Source organism: Lemur catta, chromosome 3, assembly GCF_020740605.2.
Source record: "Lemur catta isolate mLemCat1 chromosome 3, mLemCat1.pri, whole genome shotgun sequence".
NCBI lineage: Eukaryota > Metazoa > Chordata > Mammalia > Primates > Lemuridae > Lemur > Lemur catta.
The window spans coordinates 24,136,469-24,161,678 of NC_059130.1; the positions used below are offsets into that span (position 1 = coordinate 24,136,469).

Consider the following 25,210-nt stretch of genomic DNA (forward strand, 5'->3'; position numbering starts at 1 on the left):
CATAAATAGTATTAAAAGATAAATGATAAACTGGTATAAATCAGTAGGGAAAAATGTAAATACCGAATACAAAGACAAAGCAACATGACTTAGTCTCAAAACTAATACAAATAATTGGTAAGCTTATGAAAAATGATCAACCTTCGTAGTAATAAATAAATGCAAATTAAAATGACTCCATATTTTTATCCTCCACTTTTGTAAAGATGAAAAGAATGACGATATCCATTGACTGATGTAATTTGGTAATAGTCATTGAATAGTGAAAATTGATAACTCTCCACACAGCAGTTTGGCAATATGTATTAAAAGCTTAAAGACGTGCATATCTTTTCAAAGCAACTTTACCGTTATGCATTTGTCCTAAGGAAACACTCAAATGGGTAACGATGTACATAGATAACTCCCACAGCAGAATCTTAACTGGTTCACTGGATTTCAAAGGCTCCTTTCAAATGACAATAGAAGAAACTAGAATTGACTTTCTTTAAATCTGTGAAACTAGAAACTACTGCAGAATTTTTAATAGGAGAAATCCTGGAGAGCTGCTTTCTCTTCCTCCTTTGGCTTTGTGGTCTAAATTTCTTTTAATGAAACGCAAAATGAATTACAGGGCTCAGTCTTGACGACGAGTCTTCATAAGAAAACCAACCAAGCAACACTTCGAAGTGCGTTGGTGGTATAGTGGTGAGCATAGCTGCCTTCCAAGCAGTTGACCCGGGTTCGATTCCCGGCCAACGCAACCGAGGACTTTTTCTTTTCTCTACCAACTTTGAAACCGAGTAGGCTAAGAAGCACACAAAGAAGCAAAGAAAATGGCCTTTGACCACCGTTGTGTCCTGAGACTGTGCCTCCGTGGAGTCCCTCCTTGCGCAGAGCAAGCCCCTGGGTATTTTCGTAGCTGCACGACGAGCCAAGTCTTTCTGCTGGGTTTGGCCGCTGGCGTCGCAGGAGTTTACAGTTATCCTTTGGGAGTCTTTAGGGCAGTGTCTCTAATACAGGCTGGTTGGATTTGTTTGTCTGACTCTGCAGAGTGCCTGATTTACGGAGGATTCAGGATAAGGAAATCAGCACAGGCGCCCGCAGTTCCAAAGAGAGAGCGCACAGCGTTACTTGGAACGATGAAAGCAGCAAGAAAAAATAATTAAGAAGGGGCCCTCACCCCCTTCCTCAGCTCACCAACTCCGCTTCTCTTCCGGTTCCACCATTCTGGGGACAGAAACTTCAATTCCAGGGCACGGGCTGGAGATGTAATTAGGAAAATCCAACGGAGCTGCCTCTCTGACTCTTGGGCGAGACGACTTGATTGTTTGGATGGGAGGCGAGGTGAGGGTTAGATGGGCGGGCGGGGGGAGAGGGAGGTGGAAGAGCAAGGGCGACAGGGAACCTGATCCGGGCTGCAACCGCGGCTTTCTGTCTTCTAGTCAGGACCTGGGCGTGTGGCCGCCCAGCAGAGGGGGCGATGCAGTTGCTGGGATCGGGGAATTTAGTTTCAGAACCGGATTCGGGTGTCGTAGCTTCAAGGTTGCGGCGTGGAAACGTTTGGGATTCTGTGTAATGCGGATCCTACGAACCTAGCAAATGAAACAACGGACAAGGCAGGTATTCCTACTTCAAAAGGCATTAAATCCACCACAAACATATTGCCTTCCAAGTGGCGCGCCGTGATCGTATAGTGGTTAGTACTCTGCGTTGTGGCCGCAGCAACCTCGGTTCGAATCCGAGTCACGGCATGTGACTGTGACCTGTCTTGGCAGCTTACTTTTCGACCTTTTAAAAGTGACACAAGCTTGTAATTCTGCCTTCGCTCAAGACAGCGGCGCAGAGGTGCAGTCAAGAAATTGGGCAGATACACAGTTGTAGTCGGCTAACTCCGCGGCTCGCTCACCGCAGCTAACCTAACCAGGCCAGGCAGACACGCTTCAGGGAGGTATGGAGATCACGGAGCTGGGACCAAGGTTGGAGAGAAAGGTTCCTTCGGCCGTTACCTAAGGAGACGAGAGAACCCTTCACAGGTTGACTCCAGCACTGAAAGCTTCGGAGAGGGTGGAGTGAAAGCTCCCGAGATTGCGTACACCTGAGGTTTTGAATCCCATCCAAGTTTAGATCTCGGTGGGAACTTTACACGTAATGACCATGGTAGTTTACTTAGGCCACAGAAAATTTCAGTATTTAAAAACAAACTTATGCTCCAAATGAATAGTGAATAGGACCTATCTTTCCAGTAACGTGTCCCTTACCCCCAACCCACCCCCCTGGTTGTCGTAATTTAGGGGAGAAAAGGGTTTCAAACCGAGGAGGCAGGAACTGCAGCCCCAAGGTCCCAGGAGCACGAGTCCCGGCGCCCCTCCTGCTCCCTGAAGGCGGCTGTTTGCTGCTCTAAACCACGTGTGCTCGCGCTGGTCTCCACACACCCACCCCCAGCAGTTGGTAAGGAGGTTCCCTCACTAGAAGAAATCAGTGAAAACATCGAAGTTTCAGGCAGAACCCGTGATTCCCGAGTCCTCCTGCGAGCCCGCGTAGCCCAGCGCAGTCCCCAACACTCTTTCTAAGCCTCGGGTTCCTCAGTGGTAAAAGGCCATTATTGTGTTCACTGAACTCTAACCCCTGAAACTTCTTTTGCGCTAAACTAGATCGTGCACCCTGTCAAAGGAAAATGATACTGAGTAGGAAAAACCTTTGCCACCGGCGCCCGGCTAGCTCAGTCGGTAGAGCATGAGACTCTTAATCTCAGGGTCGTGGGTTCGAGCCCCACGTTGGGCGCGGCAGCTTTTTTTTTTTTTTAACCTTCTGTCTTGTTTTCACATTGAATCTTCTCGGCCAGCTGCTAACAGAATGAACTTCTGAATCGCCGCTGCGGCTAGTGTTCATTTAAACTTTAGTAAATTATTCCAGAAATCGCTTCTGTTCGCTCTAAATTCATCAAAACAAAGGAATCTGACCGCGGATTCCGGCGTCTGTGACGACCAGGCGTTTCCAATTCACAGCCGACTCCCTCCTCGGCGAAGGTGAGACGGAGCGAGCAGCCCCGAGGATTGAGTCCGGAACCGCCAGGCTCCCCTTATCCCACCCGGACTCTGCTCCGCGGGGAAGACGCCTCAGGACGCGACCAGATGGAAACACTCCTCGGCTCGTCGGTGGGAAATTTTGGATGAGGTTTTTTGGTTTTTCCTTCCGCCACAGATGAGGTTTTAAAGGGCCTTCTTACCTAGTTAAAATGTCCTCTGCTGGGAGCTAAGGGGCATCTGTCTGTGCTTTTTAGGTTTTGAAACCTTCGTCAGCCGTAAAGGGCTGTACAATACAACTCGTTTAGGAAGGTCCCGAAACGAAGAGGAGAGAGGCCTAGAAAAGGACCTGGGGGCGGGGCGGGGGGCGCGGAGGAGAGCAGCGAAGACCGGAGAGGGAGGAACAAAGGTGCAGGAACAGGAGAGCAGGCGAGTAGGGAGTTCACAGCCAGTCTTATTTGATGGATATATGCTGCCTCTCCAGAAGGCTGCGCCCGAGTGCTTTGAGATAGTTATTGATTCACTGGAGAACTTTGTTTTACCCCCAAAGCCTGAAGTTGTTTGCCTCGCATTTGTTTTTGCTAAATTACCTTTCATTGTTGGGATGAGTCGGATGGGTTAAGTTGGTTTGCAAGGTGAGCCAAGCACGGCACCGCTCAACAGGTTTCTCTACAACAACGCGTACATTCCTTTTAATTCCTCATACAGATCGTCCACCATCTCTCCCTAGGGAGCATTTACCAGTACTTTCTTTTTTTAAGTTTGTAAGTATGCCTTAGTTTTACACACACACACACACACACACACACACACACACACCTCATCGCCACCAGCCATCTCCAAAATTACCAATACATGCTAGGCCAGTTACTCTCAAAGTGTGGTCCCATGACAGGGATCTTCATTATCACCTGGAAACTTGGGAGAAATGCAAATTCGCAAGCCCCACCTTAGACCTACTGAATCAGGAACACTGAGGAGTGGGCCCAACAATCGTGACTTAACAAGCTCTCTAGGTGATTTTGGATGAATGCTCAAGTTCAGGAATCACGGCATTAGGGCAGTGGTTTCCTTCCTTATTAACCAATATATACTATGTTCTTGGATAGGAGAGTCAACATCATAAAGATAGCACCTCTCCTTGGTGTCTGAATTTAACATGATTTTCATTAAGATATCAAAAGACTTCTTTTCTTTTTTATCCCAGCTGGACCATGTGATTCCAATATTCAAATAGAAAATAGCAAGCAGTAATATCTGAGTCATTCTTTTCAGGAAAAAAAGACTAAGGAAGGATTAGCCTTATGAAGTATTAAGATGCCATAAATTGTAATAATTTAAACAGTGCAATATCATGTATGAATAGACACGGTAGAATAGAGTCTAGAAATAGACCAAAATACTTAAAGAATTGTAATATTAATATATTAGAAAAAGGGACTCAAATCAATAATTTTAAGGAACAATTTTTTGATAACTAAATAAATGGGGAAAAAAACGATGATCAAAAAATACCATACCCTTTACATAAGCATAAATTCCAAATTGATCAAATAGTTCAATAATAAAAAGAACATTAAAGTTCTTGTAGAAACCAAGGAACAATTATTTTATTATTCTGATGTATGTGTGGAAAAGACTGTTCTATGACATAAACTCAGAAATCCTCTTTATTTTATTTTTATTCATTTCAAACAATTCTTGCTTCAAAATGAACTCAGAAATCCTGAGAGAAAATATTGAAGAATGTAACTACAGAAATCAAATGGAATTTTCATTAGCAAAGTCCAAAGATAAATGACAATTTAGGGAAATGTTTGTAATTCACATTGTGTTTAAAATCCTCCATTTTAAGCTCATGCTTTGGTGCCTCAACCTTCTTTTCACTGCCCTAATTTTGAACCCACACCCAAACCCAGATGAAACTCCCTTGATAACAAACCCAGGCCAATGATTCTAGCTCCCCTTCCCATCCCTCACTCCCGCAGCAGTTTCCTTCCCTTTCTCCCCACCCTCTGCTTGGTTTGCAGTCAAACCACTTGGAATAAATTTCCTGGACCCATTAAACTTCAACACCACCCCAGAACTCAATAAAGGCTTTGTCCTATGCGTTCTCTCTCTCCACTGCCTACTTATTCTGTCGTGTATGCTGTTGGTTGTGTCCCTGTATGGCCCTGAGAAACATGCTGTAACCCACTCTCTGGGACCTGTGAGTATAATAAACTTCTTCCTTTGAAGTTTGTTCGCTTCTCCTCCTCTGGCTGCACCTACTTTACCATACTATTCTCAACGTCTGCGTTCTTAGAACATACATCATACATAAAGGGCTAGTTTCCCTGATATTTATAGAACTACAAACCAATAAGAAACAAACCAACAGACCAATAAAAATGGCAAGCATATAAAGAAAAGAAATTATGGCCAGGCATGGGATCCTAGCACTGTGCACAGTGGATGAAAATAGGTCAAGAAGTTCAAAATAGGTTGGGCGTGGTGGCTCATGCCTGTAATCCTAGCACTCTGGGAGGCCGAGGCGGGAGGATCGCTCAAGGTCAGGAGTTGGAGACCAGCCTGAGCAAGAGTGAGACCCCATCTCTACTAAAAATAGAAAGAAATTATATGGGAAACTAAAAACATACATAGAAAAAATTAGCCAGGCATGGTGGCACATGCCTATAGTCCCAGCTACTTGGGAGGCTGAGGCAGAAGGATTGCTTGAGCCCAGGAGGGAGACTCTGTCTCAAAAATAAATAAATTAATTAAAAGTTGAAAACAGGCCGGGCGCGGTGGCTCACGCCTGTAATCCTAGCACTCTGGGAGGCCGAGGCGGGTGGATCGCTTGAGCTCAGGAGTTCGAGACCAGCCTGAGCAACAGTAAGACCCCCGTCTTTACTAAAAATAGAAAGAAATTATCTGGCCAACTAAAAATATATATAGAAAAAATTAGCTGGGCATGGTGGTGCATGCCTGTAGTCCCAGCTACTCGGGAGGCTGAGGCAGGAGGATTGCTTAAGCCCAGGAGTTTGAGGTTGCTGTGAGCTAGGCTGACGCCATGGCACTCACTCTAGCCCGGGCAACAGAGTGAGACTCTGTCTCAAAAAAAAAAACAAAAAACAAATTCAAAACAGTAAGAATAAAAGATTCTATAAGCTTTTTGGGAGGGAAGATGAGAACAGTTTAATGCAAATAACAAAAAATTAGAATGGCATCTCTCTTCTCTACAGTGTTGATGTCCTCCAGTTTATAACTATCAGGAATAAATTTATGGCCAAAGTTGGGCTTATTGGCTCATTGCAACAAAGGACACAGCATATGCCATGGGGAAATAGTGGGGCAAGACTACCATTGGGAATTTTAATAATTTTTATCTAGAAAGTGGGAGGAATGGAGCAGGACTAAATGCATAATTGGTAAAGAATAGTCATTATTAGCCATTGAAAAAGGGGGATGTTGATCATATTTGTGATTTGAAGCATTTGTGCTCAAACATGATAGTGAAATAGTCTTTGTTTCATGTTGGTGAGAGAGTAACTTTGTCTGAGGTTGGTGTTATGTGAAATTTTTTAGTTTTAACAGCAGAACATCATGGCATTGGTGTCTGAGTCAGACCAGCCATAAGCTGAGAGCAGTCAAGGACTACTTTTTTCTTCTTGACAGCAACTATGGGACATACAAAACAATGAAGCAATGCCTTTAAAACTCTGAGGGAAAATTATTTCAACATAAAATTCTCTATCTAGATTTTACTAGATATCAGGTATATTGGTGTAAAAGACATTTTCAGACATGCAATGTAGTTCTTGGTCAACCTCTTTACAAAGGTTGTTGGAGGATATGCATTATCAAAAAGGGTAGGCCAGGTGCAGTGGCTTAGGCCTATAATCCTAGAGCTTTGGGAGGCCAAAGTGGGAGGTTCACTTGAGCCTAGGAGTTTGAGGTTGCAGTGAGCTATGATCATACCACTGCACTCTAGGGCAAGACCCTGCCTAAGGGAAAAGAGAGGAGAGGAGAGGGGAGGGGAGGAGAGGGGAGGGAAGAGGAGGGGGAGAAATGAAGAGGAGAGGAGAGAGAAAAGAAAGGAGTAAGTGAAAAAAGAAGACCACCTGAGATCCATGAAGCAGGGGATCCAACAAAAGAAAGAGACTATGGACATCCCAAGATGGTGAATTAAAGATAGCTATTATGTAACAACTGTAGGATATTGGCCTGAAGATCAAGTAGTCTAATCCAGAATGGAGCTGGTAGGAATGTGAATGTGCCCAGGTAGGGTGAGAGAAGAAAGATTGTGTATTTCTATGTGTTGAGGGGAGATTTACAGATTTACAGGAGCAATTGGCTATAATTCAGTAATAAAAACTAAGCAAATGGAAAAATAAAATATTGTACAAAAAAATCACATTAAATTAGGTAGCTCATCTGTTAATATAATTTATTAATAAAATAATTTATGCACTTAATATATTTTAAAATATATTGATATATTAATATAATAATACAAAATAATATTATAGTAATATAATTTAATCATTGTTCTCATCAAAATTACGATACAAGTATATTGGTATATTAGTCATAGTTTTCCAGAGAAACAGAACCCACAGAAGATGTGTGTGTGTGTGTGTGTGTGTGTGTGTGTGTGTGTGTGTGTATAAAGAGAGAGAGAGAGAGAGAGAGAGAGAGCGCTAGAGAGATTGATTTATTTTAAGGAATTGACTCACATTATTGAGGAGGCTGGCAAATCCAAAATCTGCAGGATAGGTTGGCATACTGAAGACCCAGGGAAGAGTGATTTGCAGCTGGAGTCTGAAAGCATTTTGAAGCCAGAATTCCCTCTTCCTGTCCTTTCTCTTAAGATGTTCAACTGAATAGATGAGGTCCACCCACATTTTGGAGGGTAATCTGCTTTACTCAAAGTCTACTGATTTAAATGTTAACTGCATCTAAAAAAATACCTTGATAGCAACATCTGGACTGATGTTTGACCAGATATTTGGGTTTCATAACCTGGCCAAGTTAACCCACAAAATAAACCATCACCATTGGAAAGATAGAGGAGTGGGAAGTGTGTGTGTATATATAATGCCTGAAAAAACTTGTCTCAAGAAGGAAGAAAAAAAGGAAAGAAAAATCCTATAAACTTCTGGGTCATGATGCTTTTTAAGTCCATAGAGACTGTGACTTGCCTAAGCTCAGGTGACAGGTTGTGATTGTAAGTTAATGACCTGCCTTGTGGCTTTAGCAGCCTATGGTTAAGTTGAGTCACAGCAGGTGAATATAGCCTGGTTTGTCTTAAGTTTTCAATATTACTTATAAAGCGGGTGATTTCTTTGTTATTATAAAAGTAACAAACTCATGCTTGTAAGAAAAAAAACAGGTTAGTATTTTTTCTCCCTTTGGAAACTGGGAACTTGAGTAGAGATGAGAATTTTCCTACTGTGTGTGCCTTTCTATGATCCCTTGATTTTAATATTGAAAACACACACACACACACATACATACATACATATAAGCACTTGCCCTGATCCTTCTAGAAGGAAAAGATCAATGAACTATGGGACAATTTCTGCTTCCACCTTTATGTGACTGTTGTCAAGTCCTTGCAATCCAGTCACTATGAAGGGCATTTTAGACTCTTGAGGAATGTCTCTTTCTGTTACCACCTGTTTTGAATGTTTTTGCCCCTCCCTCCATTCATATATTGAAACCCTAACCTCCGACGTGATGGTATTAGGAGGTGGGGCCTTTGTAGGTAAATAGGTTTAGATGAAGCCCTGAGGGTGGGGCCCCCATGGTGGGATTAGTGCCCTTATAAGAAGAGACACCGGAGCTTCCTCCTTCTGCCTTGTGAAAATACAGTGAAAAGTTGCTGTCTGCAAACCAGGAAGAGAGCCCTTACCAAGAACCAAATTTGCTGGCACCTTGATCTCAGCCTCCAGAACTATGAGAATTAAATGTCTGTTGTTTGACCAGGCACAGTGGCAAACACCTGTAAGCCTAGCACTCTGGGAGGCTGAGATGGGAGGTCAGGAGTTTGAAATCAGCCTGATCAAGAGCGAGAGACCCCTTAGCTGGGTATGGTGGTACATGCCTATAGTCCCAGGTATGCAAGAGGCTGAGGCAGGAGAATCCCTTGAGCCCAGGAGTTGGAGGTTGCAATGAGCTATGATGGTGGCATCACTGCACTCCACTTCACCCCAAGTCTGTTTGTTGTTTAAGCCACCCAGTCTATAGTATACAGCAGCCTGAGCTGACATCCAAAGAGATCCAAACCTCTGAAAGGGTCAAAATAAGACTTTACTTAACCCTAGGTAAATCTTCTGTTTTCTTCACTTAAAAAAAAAAAGATGGTAAAACAGATTTCACTCAAGAGGGGTGGGCCATGGTGATAGGTGTAGGGACCACTGCAACAGGGTCTTGTAGAGGGAGACAGATATTGGACTCAACTCCATTTTATTTTCTGACAGGTTTTCTTTAGCCACTTGCCCACCTCAGCTCAACAGATGATGTTTCATAGCAAGCACCACAGGCCAGCATAGACAAATAATCCCATAAGAGCAGTAGAATAGCCACTATTATTGAGTTCCTCCAATAAAGTTCAAGAATGCAATCTGTCCTTTTGTTGCCATAAGAAAATAAGAAAAAAGATCTATTATCTAAAATCTCAATCCAATGAAAATTTAAAGTCTGCCCTTTCCAATTTTTATTTGGCTCAGGACCAACACTGAGCCAAATAAAAAGTCCCACTCTGGAGGGATACTTCTGGATCTTCTTCAGCAGCTGAAAGTTGGGCTGTCTGTCACAGGAACAATGGGAACACCCATTGTCACTACCTTTACAATCAAGTGAATCAAACCTCAAGTCTCTTTTGTGAACCACTTTCCCAGAATTCTCAGGGCACAAGAGAACAAAGGAAAACATCACAGCACCAGCCCCTCACCTATAAGATTGAGAGCAATGTGTGAGGCAAACAAACAATAACATTCCCCAAACAAAAGGGATATGTCTGTACTGTTATTAAATGTTAGATGGTGTTGCCAAGAAAAGAGTGTTCTCTTAGAATGTGGACATATGACTAGGTACAACTTCTTTGGAGGTCAATTAGGCATGATTTAGCAAAATTAGAAATGCACAAACACTTTGATCAAGCAAGTCCACTTCTAGGAATCTATTTTAGGAAATCTTTGCCCAAGTGATAAAGGATATTGGTGTCAGGATGTTCTCTGAATAATTATAAGAACAAACATTAGAGACAATTTCTTGTCCACCAATTGAGGAATGTTTAAATATATGATGGTCCATGCATACCATGAAAAGATATGCAGTTGTTTAAAAGGCTGCGATAAATAATGAAAATGGTGATGATGATCCCACTGAAAATAATTATAGTAGCTAACGTTTGATGAACATTTATTAAGTGCCCAAATGATTTATGTGAATTTCTCATTAAATATTAGAGTAACCCATTAGGAAAATACCTAAAATACCTTTTGCTCTTTTTTACAGACGAAGAAAATGGAGGTATAGAAAGTTTAGTAACTTGTTCAAAGTTACATCGTGGCAGAATGAATATTTCCACCCAGAACTTGAGACTCCACCACAAGACTGGGGTTTTCTTATTTTCTATCCTTGGAATTTTCAGGTTTCCAGGGATGTACCAGCTTCTGGAAGTGGGGGAACATGTGCAGTGGTTCTGGGGGTAAGGTCTGAAACCCCAGACACGGGATCTATTGAAAAATCACTTCTGCTGAAATATTCCTCCTTTTAGGAAGTTTTGTGGAACTTGAGTCTTCGCGCATCATATTTTGGCATCTGATTTAAAACCGACAGATGTCCTGAGGATTAAAGTCTTTAACAGAAAGCCTGAAGTTGCTTTTAAGTAGCTGGAAAGGACCTTGAGCAAGTAAAAGGCCTCGTCCCTGGGTGGACTCGAACCACCAACCTTTCGGTTAACAGCCGAACGCGCTAACCGGTTGCGCCACAGAGACGCCAAGACCCAACGTATTTTACTCAATTGTTGATCCCAGAAATTTATTTTTAGCCTCTGGCTGCAGATATCCTCATATCTTTGTCGCCTGTCCAACTCCGTGCCTTCGAGAGACCAGGGACGCGGAAGACACCGAGGCCAAGAGTCGTGTCGTTGGGCACGTTTGGACAATATATCGGGCCGGAGTCAGCTGGGGTACTCAGACAGCCAAACGCCAGATCCACAGCCTTCCCCGCCACACCCCCCAGCCCCCACAGGAGACGACCGACTGCAGCTTCTCCTGCCGAAGTCACCCCCGTTGCCCTCCTTAGCTCCGCTTCCCTGCTCGTGTTCACAGGTATTCTCCTCAGGCCTGGGCAGGCGGACGCGCGTGGGAGGGACCAGAACTGGCGGTGCGGGCACCGCACCACCCTCTGGCTTTCGGAGGTCGGCTCCACCCCGCAGGAACCTGGGGTTTGCATATGGTGCAGCCCTTCACCCAGAGCCAGCCTCGCACCTGGTGGGTGTCCAATAAACGCTCCATGAATAGAGCCCTCCCACCGCAGGTTTTTAGGAGAACCAATAATTCCAGGGTGGCCTTTAAGCTTCTGGTCCTACGAGGAACTCCAGAATGTGAAGACTTGAACTGTTTCTCAAAGGCAGCGGTTCTTGTATTCTCGGAGCTGATTTGGAATCCAGCAGAGGTCCCAATTTTGGACACATGAGCCCTGGAACGGAACTGAACTCCCCATCCTGGACAGCGCAGCAGCCTCAGCCTGGGGTCGTTGGTCCTTGGGGAGGGAGTGAACAGGCAAAGCTGAAGAGGAGGAGAGGAAAGTGGGTAGGAGTCGGGACAGCCTGATGAGGGGGCAGGGCACGAGGTGGATACTAAAGAAAAAGGCCAGCAGAAAACGAACATGCCACGAGTCTCTTTTTGTTTAATAATTTCGATCAGAGCCGGGCGCGGTGGCTCACGCCTTTAATTCCAGCGCGTTGGGAGGCCAAGGCGGGAGATCTGCTTCAACCGAGGAGTTTGAGATCAGCTTGGTTATAACAAGCTGATCACGCGTGATGGCGCGTGCCTGCAGTCCCAGCTACTCGGGAGGCTGAGGCAGGAAGATCGAGCCCAGGAGTTTGAGGTTGCAGTGAGCTATGATGACACCACTGCACTGCAGCCTGGGCGACAGAGCAGTCTCCAAAATAATAATAATAATTTCCATCACTCTCCTTCAGCCTCCTGTCGGGCTCGCCGGGTAATTATGTGTGATTGGTGCTCTAGAATCTGAAAACAGATGTTCCTCTTTTAAATGTTTAATTAAAGCTGGAAATGCCTTAAGATTCAGCCTTTGGATTTGCACCTGGCGACTGCTGGCGTGCAGACCTGGGCCCGAGGGGTAGAGCGGGTGCACAGAACCTGCGCCTCAGCGGCGGGGAGAGAATACGATAAACCACTGCCGGGGAGGGACTGGGACGAGGGACTGCGACTCCGCCACAGCCCTCCCCGCCCAGGAGCCAGCTGCGCCCTGTGCCTTACAGAGGACTGATGGAGACTGCGACTAACCCGTTTGTATTGTCTCAAGTAGGTGCACTGTCGCTGCATCTGTAGCAGGTACTGATAAAGAATTCTGAAGAACAAGAACAGCAGTAAGCTTAATAGCATTATTGGCACAAATTGAGTAATGCTGTTTACTAAAAGTAGGATAATATATAACAACTGTAGCTTTAATTCCATATAAATAGTTGAAAGTCTGCTATAGCCTTGAAGCTATTTTGATTTTTTCCCTCAATAATAAACTTGGCTAATTCTGTACTTACCAACATGCATGTCCTGTGGGTCTACTTTTCTTATCAACAGCCTCCAGAGAAGAGGCAAAGAACGCGGGGGGCTTGCTTGAGGAAGGGAAGAGCGGAGGCACAGACTGTGCTCTTGGGCCCCGTGAACTGTCACTTGTGCCTAATGACTGAAGAAAGGCACCCACAATTGTGGGAAGTTCGAAAATTTCAGTAGCAGGACTAAGCACGTAGATCCATGATAAATCTCAGTGGCACCTTTTAGGGTGGACTGAAAAAGACCCTTTTATCCTGGAGATTCTTTCTTTCCATCGAAGTCTGGGGTTCCATCTAGGTGGAAAGGAACACAGAGAGAGGCCAAGAGGCCTAGGGGAGAATAGAGTTTCTTCACTAGCCAACCCCACCCCTGCGCAACAGTTTCTATCCACTATCCAGGTCTCTCTTACTGATCAAAAGTAGTACGATCAAGCCTGGGTTGTGTGGGTCATGCCTGACACTCTGGAAGGCGGAGGCAGGAAGGAGGACTGCTGGAGGCCAGGAGTTCAAGACTAGCAAAAGTGAGACTCTGTCTGAACAAAATATAGAAAAATTAGCCTGGCTGGTGGCAAGCACCTATAGTCCCAGCTACTTGGGAGGCTGAGGCAGGAGGATGGCCTGAGCCCAGGAGTTTTGAGGCTGCAGTGAGCTATGATGAGGCCACTGCCCTCTAGCCCAGGAGACAGAGATCCTGTGTAAAAAAGAAGAAAAAAAAAAAAAAAAGAAAAGAAAAGAAAAGAAAAAAGACAGACAATAACACGTGTTGCTGAGGATGTGAAGAAATCAGAACCCTCATAAACTGGAATCTTATTTACAACAGATACAAAAATCAATATTGTAAAATACCTAGGAATATATTTAACCAAGGAAGTGAAAGATCTCTACAAGGAAAACTATACAACACTGATGAAAGAAATTGTAGGTGACACAAATGGAAAAACATTTCATGCTCATGGATCAGATGTAACACCATTAAAATGACCACACTGTCCAAAGCAATCTATAGGTCCAATGCAATCACTATAAAAATACCAATGTCATTTTTCACAGAGTTAGAAAAACCAATTCTAAAGTCCATATGGAAACAAAAAAGAGCACTCAAAGCCAAAGCAATTGTGAACAAAAAGAACAAATCTGGAAGCATCACACTGCCTGACTTCAAATTATACTACAAGCCTATAATAACCAAAACAGTATGGTACACATAGATCAATGACACATAGGTTAGTAGAACAGAATAGAGAACCCAGAAATAAAGCCATATACTTAGAGCCAACTGTTCTTTTTTTTTTTTTTTTTTTTTTGAGACAGTCTCACTCTGTTGCCCAGGCTAGAGTGCCGTGGCGTCAGCCTAACTCACAGCAACCTCAAACTCCCGGGCTCAAGCAATCCTTCTGCCTCAGCCTCTCCTGTAGCTGGGACTACAGGCATGTGCCACCATGCCCGGCTAATTTTTTCTATGTATATTTTTAGTTGTCCAGCTAATTTCTTTCTATTTTTAGTAGAGACGGGGTCTCGCTCTTGCTCAGGCTGGTCTCGAACTCCTGAGCTCGAGCGATCCTCCCGCCTCGGTCTCCCAGAGTGCTAGGATTACAGGCGTGAACCACTGCGCGCAGCCCCAACTGGTCTTTGACAACGTGAATAAGTACATAAACTAGGGAAAGGACACCCTTTTCAGTAAATGGTGCTGGGAAAATTGGAGTGCCATGTGCTGAAGAATGAAACTGGATCCCTATCTCTCACCACATACAAACATCAGCTCAAAATAGATTAAAGATTTGAATGTGGGCTGGGCAGGGCGGCTCGCGCCCATAATCCTAGCACTCTGGGAGGCCGAGGCGGGTGGATCGCTTCAGTTTAGGAATTCGAGACCAGCCTGAGCAAGAGCGAGACCCCGTCTCTACTAAAAATAGAAACAAATTATCTGGACAGTTAAAACTATATATAGAAAAAACTAGCCGGTCATGGTGGCGCATGCCTGTAGTCCCAGCTACCCAGGAGGCAGAGGCCTTAGGATTGCTTGACCCCGGGGGTTTGAGGTTGCTGTGACCTGGGCTGACGCCACGGCACTCTAGCCCGGGCAACAGAGTGAGACTCTGTCTCAGAAAAATACTACAAAATTAGCCAGGCATTATGGCTCAGGACCAGAAAACGAGACCCTGCTTTAAATAATAAAAAAAACAAACAAACCATAAACTGCAACAATAAATCACAACTACAAGTGTAGAACAGGACTGAAACAACATTTTAGTTAATTCTGTGATGGCTTGCTTAATTTATAGCTAATAGCCAAAGTCCGCTTTTGTATACAAGGCCTGCTTGCCTAACTTATAGCTAACAGCCAAAGTCCGCTTTTGTATACAAGGCCTGCTTGCTTAATTTATAGCTAATAGCCAAAGTCCGCTTTTGTATACAAGGCTTGCTTGCTTAATTTATAGCTAATAGCCAAAGTCCGCTTTTGTATACAAGGCCTGCTTGCCTAACTTATAGCTAACAGCCAAAGTCCGCTTTTGTATACAAGGCTTGCTTGCTTAAACGCTTGGTTGCGATAGAGAGCTAAAAAAAAAAATATATATAAAAGACCTGTACTCCCGCTGCGCGGGGTCCCTGCCCATAGAAAGAGACCACTGCGTTGGTGCTCGGGGCTTGGACCCTAGTTCGAACTAGTCAATAAACTCCTTTGCCTTTTACAGCCTCAGTGACTCTGTCATTCTGTTCCCGGGGCCGAGGGAATCTGGCTCTAACACAAGAAATATCCATTCTTACGAAACCAAAATCCAAACAACGAAAGCGCCTTGGTATCACGACAACAAAAACAACCCCCACCGAAAACAAACGGCAACGATCAGTTTTTTCACTTCCAATAATCGCTCTACAAGGTTTGATGTAACTGCAAAGTGTTCCAAAAGCTTCTATATTGCTCAGATCTATTCTTATTACCAAAAATAATCAGGGGAAAGCGCGAACGCAGTCCCCCACTACCACAAATTATGCAGTCGAGTTTCCCACATTTGGGGAAATCGCAGGGGTCAGCACATCCGGAGTGCAATGGATAAGCCTCGCCCTGGGAAAACCACCTTCGTGATCATGGTATCTCCCCTGCCAGGTAAGTATGAGTAGCTTTTCCTCCGCCACCACGCACCCTCACACGCCTCTCACTCTACACACACGGTCACTTGCCTCCGCGCGCCCCCGGCCCTCCTGCCCCTTCCACACGCGCCCTACACTCGCTTCCCAGAAACACTCCTGGACTCGCCCCCGCACCACGGGAACCCGATCGCCTTTAAGCCGCAGGTGTCCACGCGGCAGCCCCCGCGCTGCCTCATCTGCATAGCAGACGCTCCCTCCGTGATGTCACACGGGCGGTCCTGCCTCCAGCCCTCGCCGGTCCCCGCCGCGCTCCTCCGCCCCACCCCCACGCCACCCAGCCCGCCAACCGGCGCGCGGGTAGCGGGTGGCGGAAGTGACGTCTGCCTCTCGCTCCTTCCCTCCCGCCGCACCGGGTTGCGGCGGCGCGCCCAGTCCGGGATCTACTTGGGCCCAGCTAATTGAGTTCTTAAGTTGTGTCCCGACCTAGGCCTTCTTGGCGGCTTTCTTGAAATAATGCCTTCTCACTCGTAGAAAAGAAAGGGAACTGATTCCTTTCAAATACGGTTATCTTTTCGATGTGCCATTCTGTGTTAATCTTTATTTATTCATTCATTTATTTTTATTTTTTGAGACAGAGTCTCACTGTGTCACCTGGGCTAGAGTGCCCTGGCGTAGCTCACAGCGACCTCAAACTCCCGGGCTCAAGCGATCCTCTTGCCTCAGCCTCCCCAATAACTGTAGCTGCTACTACAAGCCTGCACCACCACACCTGACTGTTTTAACAACTTTTGGTAGAGATGGGGGGGTCTCACTCAGGGTGGTCTCCAACTCCTGACCTCAAGCCATCCTCCCGCCTGGGCCTCCCAGAATGATAGGATTACAGGCATGAGCCATTGAGCCTGGCCAAGAAAGAATTGAAACCTGTGAACTAAAATAAAATCTTAAGGCTTCCCCCGACGCCAGGTGACTGAATGGACCCCTTCCTAGCCAAGAGGATACCCTAAAACTGAATTGTCTGCCAGGAGGAGGGAGGTCAGACATGCCTCATCATGCCCCCCTCCCTTCTTGGATTTACCCTTTGTAACTAGTTAACAGGCCTAAGGCTACAAGACAAATCTTCAGGTCCTCGATTTACACAACAAACATATGTCTCAAGTATATATACATAGCTCATCTCTGATTAATAGACTTATCTGAAAACATTCAAGCCTTTAGACAGAAGCTTTATTTTTTAACCCATTGCAAGTGAAAGAGTCTTTAAACCCACCTACAACCTGTAAACACCCTCCCCCTGGAGATGTCCCACCTTTTCAGGCCAAACCACTGTATTGATTTATGACTTTATGTGAAATTCCTCTTTCCCTGAAATATATAAAACCAAAGTGTAACTCAACCACAGCAAGTCCACTTGCTGAAGTTTTCTTGGGCATGGTTCTGGGCCATGGTCCTCAAATTTGGCTCAGAATAAACCTCTTAAAATTATTTTACAGAGTTTGACATCTTTTCCAAAGCAAACACCAAAGCACCAGAGCAAAGGGAAAGAAATTTATTAAGTAGGTACACCTCCAGATATGGGGGGGCTGGCAGTGTCAAGAAAGATTTAGCAAGTGACAGTTTACTCCATAATAGGGGTAGGAGTGGGCTCAAGTCCCAGTGAACAGTGACACTTGGGTCTCATTGGGTCTCTCCTTTTCTTTCTTCTGACTTCCTCATTCTTGTGTTACTGTCTCTCTGGCCAATGACAATGTTATCCCTTTCCATCCTTCTGCCCGGAAGTCATGGCTTCCAAAATTCACTGGGGAGGGAGGCAAGCTGCAATGCTAATCTATGATAATGACAGTAAAATGAAGTCAGACTCATCTGAGGAAACTCTTGTTCCCCATCTGCACAGGCACCTCCCATAGGACTTTCCCCAAACTGGAGCAAGCAAAATGTATCTATAATACAATGGGTACAATCGCAGCTCAATCACAGCTTTTGTTTTCATTGACCAGTAACCCTAATTTTGTTCCTGTTGTTCTTTGCTACCTGAGTTCCTTCCACCACCTGTGTTCCCTATCCTAATGTCCTGCCTCAATAGTATAGACTAATGTGCATTGGGCAGCAAGCACACGGTTCAGTAACACTCCTTCCTTGACCTATGGAAACTGCTTGTTATTGCCACAAGCAGCTGAGTAAATTAACCTGGTAATGCTACACCTGACACTATAACTTGCACCCTATAACTTAATGTAGAGCCAATCACTAATCAGTGTTATTTCTGTCAACCATTGAGAATTCCTGACAAAGAGCTTTGTGTCAGTCCACTCCCTGTCTCCCTTTTTTGCCTTTAAAAATCCACTTGAAACTGTTGCTAATCAGTGTATGTTTAGGGCCCCTTGAATCTATGCTCCTGGGTTTCAATACTGAAGCTTGGGCCAAATAAACTCTCTATTCATATTAATTTTGCCTCAGCTTCTTCCTTTTAGGTTGACAGATCTAGTTAGCCTGACTACACCTTATGCTGACAGCCTTCAACCAGGGCACGCCTGAAGCCTTCCCTTTTTTCCACGGTAAAACTTTCCCACCCCTCTGACTGCCTTCCAGTCTCTGCTACAGGGAGCAAGGCTCTTGCCCCTCTAAGGTTCACTGAAAAAAAATCACGGACATGAGCCTGATTGATTAATAGGAAAAGTTACAAATTTATTTCAATATGTATACGTGGATGTCTTCAGAATGAAAACTCTAAAGATACAGGGGAAATTGTTCATTTTTATGCTTAGGTTAAACAACGTATGGGCATCCATGTAGAAACATGATTGGACAAAAAGGGTATACTCTAACGCTAACAGGCTGAGTGGCAAAACCCAGCAAGGCCTGTTGGTCTAGATTCTGCCTGGCCTCTCTGAGCATGCATTCCTTCCTTCTGGGTGTGTGCATGGCCCTTTCTGGAATGGGGTTCTTACAGTCAAACAAAGTAGGTCAGATAATCACTTTATGGCCAGTTCTTACATAGAATAAAATCAGGTTTTATGGATGGGTTTTGGGAAAAGGGGTTCTGGCTTTTATGACCTGCCTTGTGGAAGAGGGATTCTAATTTTTATGGCTAGCCTTGGGGAAGAATGGGGCTGAGAGGCAGGAGGACAAGGAAAGTTCAGAGAAGAACTTTTGCTTCTGAGACCTTCATTTTGGGGTACCATTTTCTGAGTCCCATCACTGCCAAAGCACAAGCCCAGAGTAAATAGCCTTTGCTTGTTTCACTTGGTTGGCCTTCCTTTATTTGCAGAAGCTTCAATGTAGAGTTGACAAGGACTCCCTCATTGACCAAACTAGGCAGTTTCCTTGAGCATTCTTCTCTATAAAGCCTAGTCTTTGGCCTGCCAAGTACAGTTTTAGCAAAGAATCCTGTTGAGCCCAGTTTAGCAAGAATTCCCCAACCTTTGATGTCTAATCAAGTTCCTCTTAGTAATTTCTGTCCATTGACACCCTCATCCTGCCTATTATCTATAAATCCCCAGCTCTCTTTGCTATATTTGGAGTTAACCTCAGTTCTATGTTGAAATCTCTCACTCCTACTACAGTATATAGAATAAAATATCTCCTGGTTTTATTTTTATTTTTCCTAACCACTAGACTACCAGGGATGTCTCCTGTTTTTAACAAATGTCCAATCTCTGTGGAATGATGCCAGGTCTTTCCACACAAGCTGGTCAGATTCCCCAGAAAGTATTCCTCCACTACTACCTGACAATGAGTCTCTCTGTCAGTATTCAGGAAGTGGGGCCTTGACAAACATTCAGCATTCAGTTGCTGCACTTTCACCTAATCTCCCATTTTCAATAGATTGCCATGTCTTCCAATGGCCTAACTGGCCACTATGCCACAGACCTTTGCTTTATGGTCTCCAAAGGAAAACCCTCCATTAAATGTTGTGATTTGAGCAACAAAATAATCTACTTATAAATGTTCAAATAGTCTTTGGAGATCCCAATTTTGCTCTACCTTCAGTATTGTGGATTATAGTTATAGATAGAAGAAGGTGATCTATTTATCCATTAAGTCCTCAGATAAAATTTCTCCAAGATATTTTTGTCAAACTTGGATGATTTGCTTCTGCCTTTGCAGAATACAAAGTGCTAACATAAGGTAAGCACTAAGGTATGACCTTGGAGATGACAAAGTCCCACACCATGCCTGAGAGTTGTCCAATCATCTCTGCTGGGGCAGCAGTTTTGTATAATGCTGTATACATTACAAAACTCATGAAATTAGATAACAGTCTCTATAACACCACTAGTGGTAACACCAGCATGGATGGCTGTTTTGCAGTCATCTGAGTGAAAGGGTGTAAATTCACTAGGTGCTCACAGCAGGTGGAGAAAGATTTCTCACACAGAGTGCAGAATATACAGAAGTTTATTTATTTTCCTGAGAGAGTCAGAGGGCATGAATGGCCACGGCACACAAATGAAGAAATAGAAATGCCAAGCAGCTGAGGGAAAACTACTTGGAATTTTGAAGGGTAAAAATGGCTTTTTTCCCCTCTGCTTTAGCAAACTGATAAGAGAAGCCCCAGCAAAGCTGTTGCAGGTGTTCTTTACTTTCTCTCTTTTCTCTGTGAAGCTGGCTTATCAGAGTCCTTGGAATCTGGTCCTGGGAAGAACTGAAACAGAGACCTCCAGCCCCTATTGTCCATTTAAAGCTCTTCAGGCTTAGAAAGGGAAACTTAGAGATGAGTTAGGCCACAGGTGTTTTAATTAAACAAAGGGGGTAGTATAGTTGTGTTGTGAGTTTTCTCTTCAAAAGGGCAATCATGTGCTGTGAGTTTATTTCTCTTTCTTTCTGTTTGATAGTTTTTCTCTGTTAGGTTGGTTATTAGTAAGGTCATCTTTCACTGAGCTTTCTCTCTCCTTTCATAAATGTGTTTTCTCTCTGACATTGGATGGCTTCAAATTTTAATTGGAATGCCACCTCATAAAGATAACCATATTTGGAAGGAACCAGCTGAAAGGACAGTCTTGCTAACGGATGTGAACTAAAATAAAATCTTAAGGCACCCCCCCCCCCACCGGCTGACTGAATGGACCCCCTCATGGCCAAAGGAATATCCTAAAACTAAATTGCCTGCCAGGAGGAGGGAGGTCAGATATACCTCATCACGCCCACTTCCCTTCTTGGGGACATCCTTTGTAACCCATTAACAGGCCTAATGGTATTCAAGACAAACCTGCAGGTCCTCAATTTACACAACAAATATATGTTCAGTGGTTTATCTCTGATAAACAGCTCCTTATTGTTGCGGCTGATTGCAGAATGGGGGATGAACACAGAAAGAAACACACAGACACACAAAGACGGTACAAGACTGCAGTGCCCTGCTGACAGCACCAGTCGTTTTATTTTTATACTTTTTTTGTCCAGCAGCTACTTCCTGGTACGTGACTATCTTTAGAGCCCTGAGGAAACATGTTCCATTCCTTTTGGAAAATTGCTCAAGGGAGGCAGATGTTTGCATCTTAACCTTTTGACCTCATTACCGAGTGCAGGACAATGAGACGCCTTGGCTTGCCTGCAAGACCTCAGGCCCTTGGCTATTTGCCATAGGGAACAGTTCGTTCAACAGGCCATTGACCTCTGGCCCCAAGGAGCATTCAACAGGCCGTGTCTGGACCTATTGACCTCTGGCCCCAAGAAGCACGTCCAGCTTCCCTGACTCTGGGCTCAAGCCAATTCTTGCCCAGGGACGGTCCCTACATCTCCCCCTCTTCTTTTAAGTTTGAGATCAAATATGCTCAAAGACCATCATGATATTTTGATTACGTTGGTTGATTTTTATTTTTCGGTAGTGCCAGCATCTGTAGACTAAAAACAGGCAAAGAATAAAGACAATTATAATTTCGGCATTAGTTCCTATGCTATTAAGGAAAGATTTAAAAGGAGTTAAACGATTAGCTTGTGACAGGCCATTTGCCAAACCTTGAAAGAAATCTTGTTCATTAAATTCTGGCAAATTTTCCTGGAATGTACTGGTTATTTCTTGTTCTAGGCTTTGTACATCAGCCGTCAGGTTACGCCCTCCAGCTAGCAGTTGGCGTAGAACTCGCCAATGTTTGCAATTGTTAAAAGGAATAGGCAACGCAAAAATGACTGGGTGGTTAGGACTTGAATTTGACAGTACTTTGTAAGTGCAAGATTTCTCCTTCTAAATGGCTATCAATTTCCTGTTGGTGGTGCCACAGTCGGTGGGAGTCTTCATGCCACTTACGGATGAAGTCAGCGGTTTGAACAGACTGTTGTAATGCTACTCCTGCTGTAGCAGCTGTGGCAGCTATAGATAATAATCCAGCCACAACAGCGATTATAAGACCGATAGCTCTCTTAACTCGGTGGCTCAAGGAAGTTATTTTGTTTAAAAAAGTGGTAATTAAGGCAGTTTCAAGCTCTGTCCTAGCCCTTAAAACATATAAACTTTGTGAACTAGCATTGAAGTCAGCCCATGAAGAGCGGTTAAGGCAAGTATATAATGAGCAGTTATTAAGGCAGGAGATATTTCCTGTGGACTCATTCCACTGAACAAAACCTAGCAGTAGCAAATAAGGATCGGGTACACAAGCCAATAAAGGCCGCGAGGCATTAATATGAAGATTAACCTGAAAGGGAGCAGAGGCTGAATGGTTAAGTGACATATTACCAATCCATATATTAACTAACTCTCCAGCTGCTAATAGTTTCCATAGATGGCCCTGAACATGTGATGTTCCCAAAAGATGAGGTCGAGGGGGGGCAAGACCCTTGTCCAACCATATGATGGTTTCATATTGTTGTTGTTGGGGCCCTGAGGCCGGGGGCCCCTCTGGGAGTTTCCCAACTGCATGCCAACGCTTGTCCCATTAATGGGAGGGAGCAGATTGCCATCCTTATCAAATTTTGACCTACATTCATTAGTCCAATGATGTCCTTTTCCACATCTGCCACACAGCTTTGAAGGCTGCGGTTTAGAGGCTCGTGGGGGAGGACCAGAATTATTATGTCCTCCTTGCCTACATTCTTTCCTTATATGCCCAACCTTTCCACAATTAAAACAGGTGGGTTTACTGTTGCCTTTCTGAATAGCTCCCGCCAGCAAGGCAGCGTGATAAGCAGCGCCACCAACACCGGCACAAGCGTGGACATATTCATCTAAGGAAGCCCCACTAGCCTTTAAAGGGTGTAAAATTTTTTGACAATCTGGATTGGCATTTTCTACAGCCAAGGACAGAATTATAAGAGAAGCTGCTTCTGTGGAGCTGACACTGCGCTGAACAGCGTCTTTTAGCCGAGACAAGAAATCAGTATAAGGTTCAGTTGGTCCTTGCATAGTTTTAGCAAAGGACCGGGCTAAAGAGCCAGAGGTCTCAATTTTTCTCCAAGCCTTTAAAAAAATCAATTTAATTTGAGTTATGGCTGGATCACCCAAGGCTGTCTGGGCTTCTAAGGTAGCATACTGTCCTGTCCCAGTGAGCTGCTCCTCCGTGGGCCCAGGAGTTGCAGTTGTGCGTTAAGGCGAGCCTGTACTCTAGCCCCCTCCATCCACCAGCTACGTAATTGTAGCCACTGTGGACTTTCCAAAACTGTTGTTCCCAACCTATAGGCAACAAAATATTAGCACCAGAATAAGCATCAATCAAGCCAGTAACAAAAGGGGACTGAGGTCCATATGCTTGAACAGCCTGTTTAAGTTCCTTTAAAAATTTGTACTGCAAAGCCTGATATTGTACATTCCATCCTCCATTAGGGAGATTACGATCTTGGCCGGGAGGCACTTCTTGTCGAATAATGGGAAATGCAAAGGGGGAATAACATTAGGATCTGGTTCTGGAGGATGATCATCAAAGTCAGGGGGAAGGGGGAAATCATCATGTGGCCCTTGAGTAAAATGAATTTTAAGGTTCCGTCCCGCTGGAGGGGCGGAAGGCTGAATTGGATAAGCTGAAAAAGGAGGTGGAGGTCCCGGGGTCACCTTATTCTTTTTAAGTAAAGAGATTAATTCTTGTATGTCTGCCCGAGTGGGCAGTTCATTGGGAGGATCCTTATCTGGTGGTTCCTCCTCATCCCCTAACTCCTCGGGGGACGGGGCACGAGATGGTAAAGGCTCCTTCTCAGATTCTTCCCCTGCATAAGCCTTTTCTGATTCTGTCTGCAACAAGCGTAATGCCTGAGTGATTGCACTGCAGACAGTCCAAATTTTTAAATCAATAGTCTCACCTTGCTGGTGGGCGTCACGAAAGGCCCTAACTACTTGCTGCCAACTATGAAGATTTAGTTGCACTTCTGACTGACATTGAAACCAATAACAATGCTGCTGCACCAGAGCAAATAATTGTTTCAAAGTACTTTCCTTCACTTCCACCCCTACAGAGTGCAAAAGTCCCTGAATTAGTTTTCTATACTTGCGTTCTGGTGCTGAGAGGGAATTCCCCATTTTTTCCCCGAAAGTCCCCTGTTGGATGCCACTTACCAATGGCCAAAGGGGTGCCTCTTCGGTCCCTCCGTCCTGAACGACACAGACCCTGCTCGCTGCACCACTTGTTGCGGCCCAGTTGCAGAACGGGGGATGAACACAGAAAGAAACACACAGACACACAAAGATGGTACAAGACTGCAGTGCCGACAGCACCAGTCTGTTAGAACCGGTTTTCCTCGGCCCCAGGAACAGAGAGGCAGAGTCACCGAGGCTGCAAAAGGCAAAGGAGTTTACTGGCTAGCTCGAGCTAGGGTCCAAGTCCCAGACCACCAACGCAGTGGCCTCTCCACAAACCAGGACCCCGCCCTGGAGTAAAAATGAAGCTTTTATACTTTTCAGTAGGTTACTTATGCTGGGCACACCACCCCCCCTACCTCCCTCAGTTCATTTGTTCCTTCAAGACTGGCTGACCGTGTCAGCTCCTGATTGGTTGGTTCCATGGTCACATTAACTCCTGATTGGTCGGCTCCAAGTCTCGGGATCCTCAGGTGGTCATTGGCGTCATTTCAGGGAAGGGGAGGCTCCGTGCTGGGGAAACCGAAACTTAGGCCTATTCCAGGAAGCCTGGCCTGTCACAGAGTTATCTTTGCTCTTACAAGTCGTTTTATTTTTATACTTTTTTTGTCCAGCAGCTACTTCCTGGTACGTGACTACCTTTAGAGCCCTGAGGAAACATGTTCCATTCCTTCTGGAAAATTGCTCAGGGGAGGCAGATGTTTGCATCTTAACCTCTTGACCTCATTACCGAGTGCAGGACAATGAGACACCTTGGCTTGCCTCCAAGACCTCAGGCCCTTGGCTATTTGCCATAGGGAACAGTTTGTTTGTTCAACAGGCCATTAA

The 25,210-nt window shown here is 44.7% G+C and overlaps 2 long non-coding RNA genes and 5 other non-coding genes across 9 annotated transcripts; 3 read left to right on the plus strand and 4 right to left on the minus strand.

The window, feature by feature from the left end:
• Positions 1-670: 670 nt before the first annotated feature.
• TRNAG-UCC lies at positions 671-742 on the plus strand. The gene has a single exon. It is a non-coding gene; the product is annotated as a tRNA-Gly (tRNA).
• A 919-nt stretch (positions 743-1,661) lies between these two features.
• Positions 1,662-1,733, plus strand: TRNAH-GUG. Its single transcript has one exon. It is a non-coding gene; the product is annotated as a tRNA-His (tRNA).
• Positions 1,734-2,690: 957 nt separating this feature from the next.
• Positions 2,691-2,763, plus strand: TRNAK-CUU. Its single transcript has one exon. It is a non-coding gene; the product is annotated as a tRNA-Lys (tRNA).
• Positions 2,764-9,193: 6,430 nt separating this feature from the next.
• On the minus strand, positions 9,194-13,342 carry LOC123633888. 3 transcript variants are annotated; one of them, XR_006733825.1, is made up of 3 exons: positions 12,784-13,342; positions 12,530-12,593; positions 9,194-11,759 (listed from the first exon to the last, which is right to left on the minus strand). It is a non-coding gene; the product is annotated as an uncharacterized LOC123633888 (long non-coding RNA). The 3 variants fall into 3 exon arrangements; XR_006733824.1 differs by lacking the exon at positions 9,194-11,759 and having other exon boundaries at positions 12,116-12,593; positions 12,784-13,125; positions 13,206-13,342; XR_006733823.1 differs by lacking the exon at positions 9,194-11,759 and adding an exon at positions 12,116-12,250.
• Positions 10,917-10,990, minus strand: TRNAN-GUU. The gene has a single exon. It is a non-coding gene; the product is annotated as a tRNA-Asn (tRNA).
• A 2,403-nt stretch (positions 13,343-15,745) lies between the features above and the next one.
• On the minus strand, positions 15,746-15,909 carry LOC123636049. Its single transcript, XR_006734292.1, has one exon. It is a non-coding gene; the product is annotated as a U1 spliceosomal RNA (small nuclear RNA).
• Positions 15,910-21,217: 5,308 nt separating this feature from the next.
• On the minus strand, positions 21,218-24,617 carry LOC123633890. The gene is made up of 2 exons (XR_006733828.1): positions 24,362-24,617; positions 21,218-21,726 (listed from the first exon to the last, which is right to left on the minus strand). It is a non-coding gene; the product is annotated as an uncharacterized LOC123633890 (long non-coding RNA).
• Between the last annotated feature and the right edge of the window lie 593 nt (positions 24,618-25,210).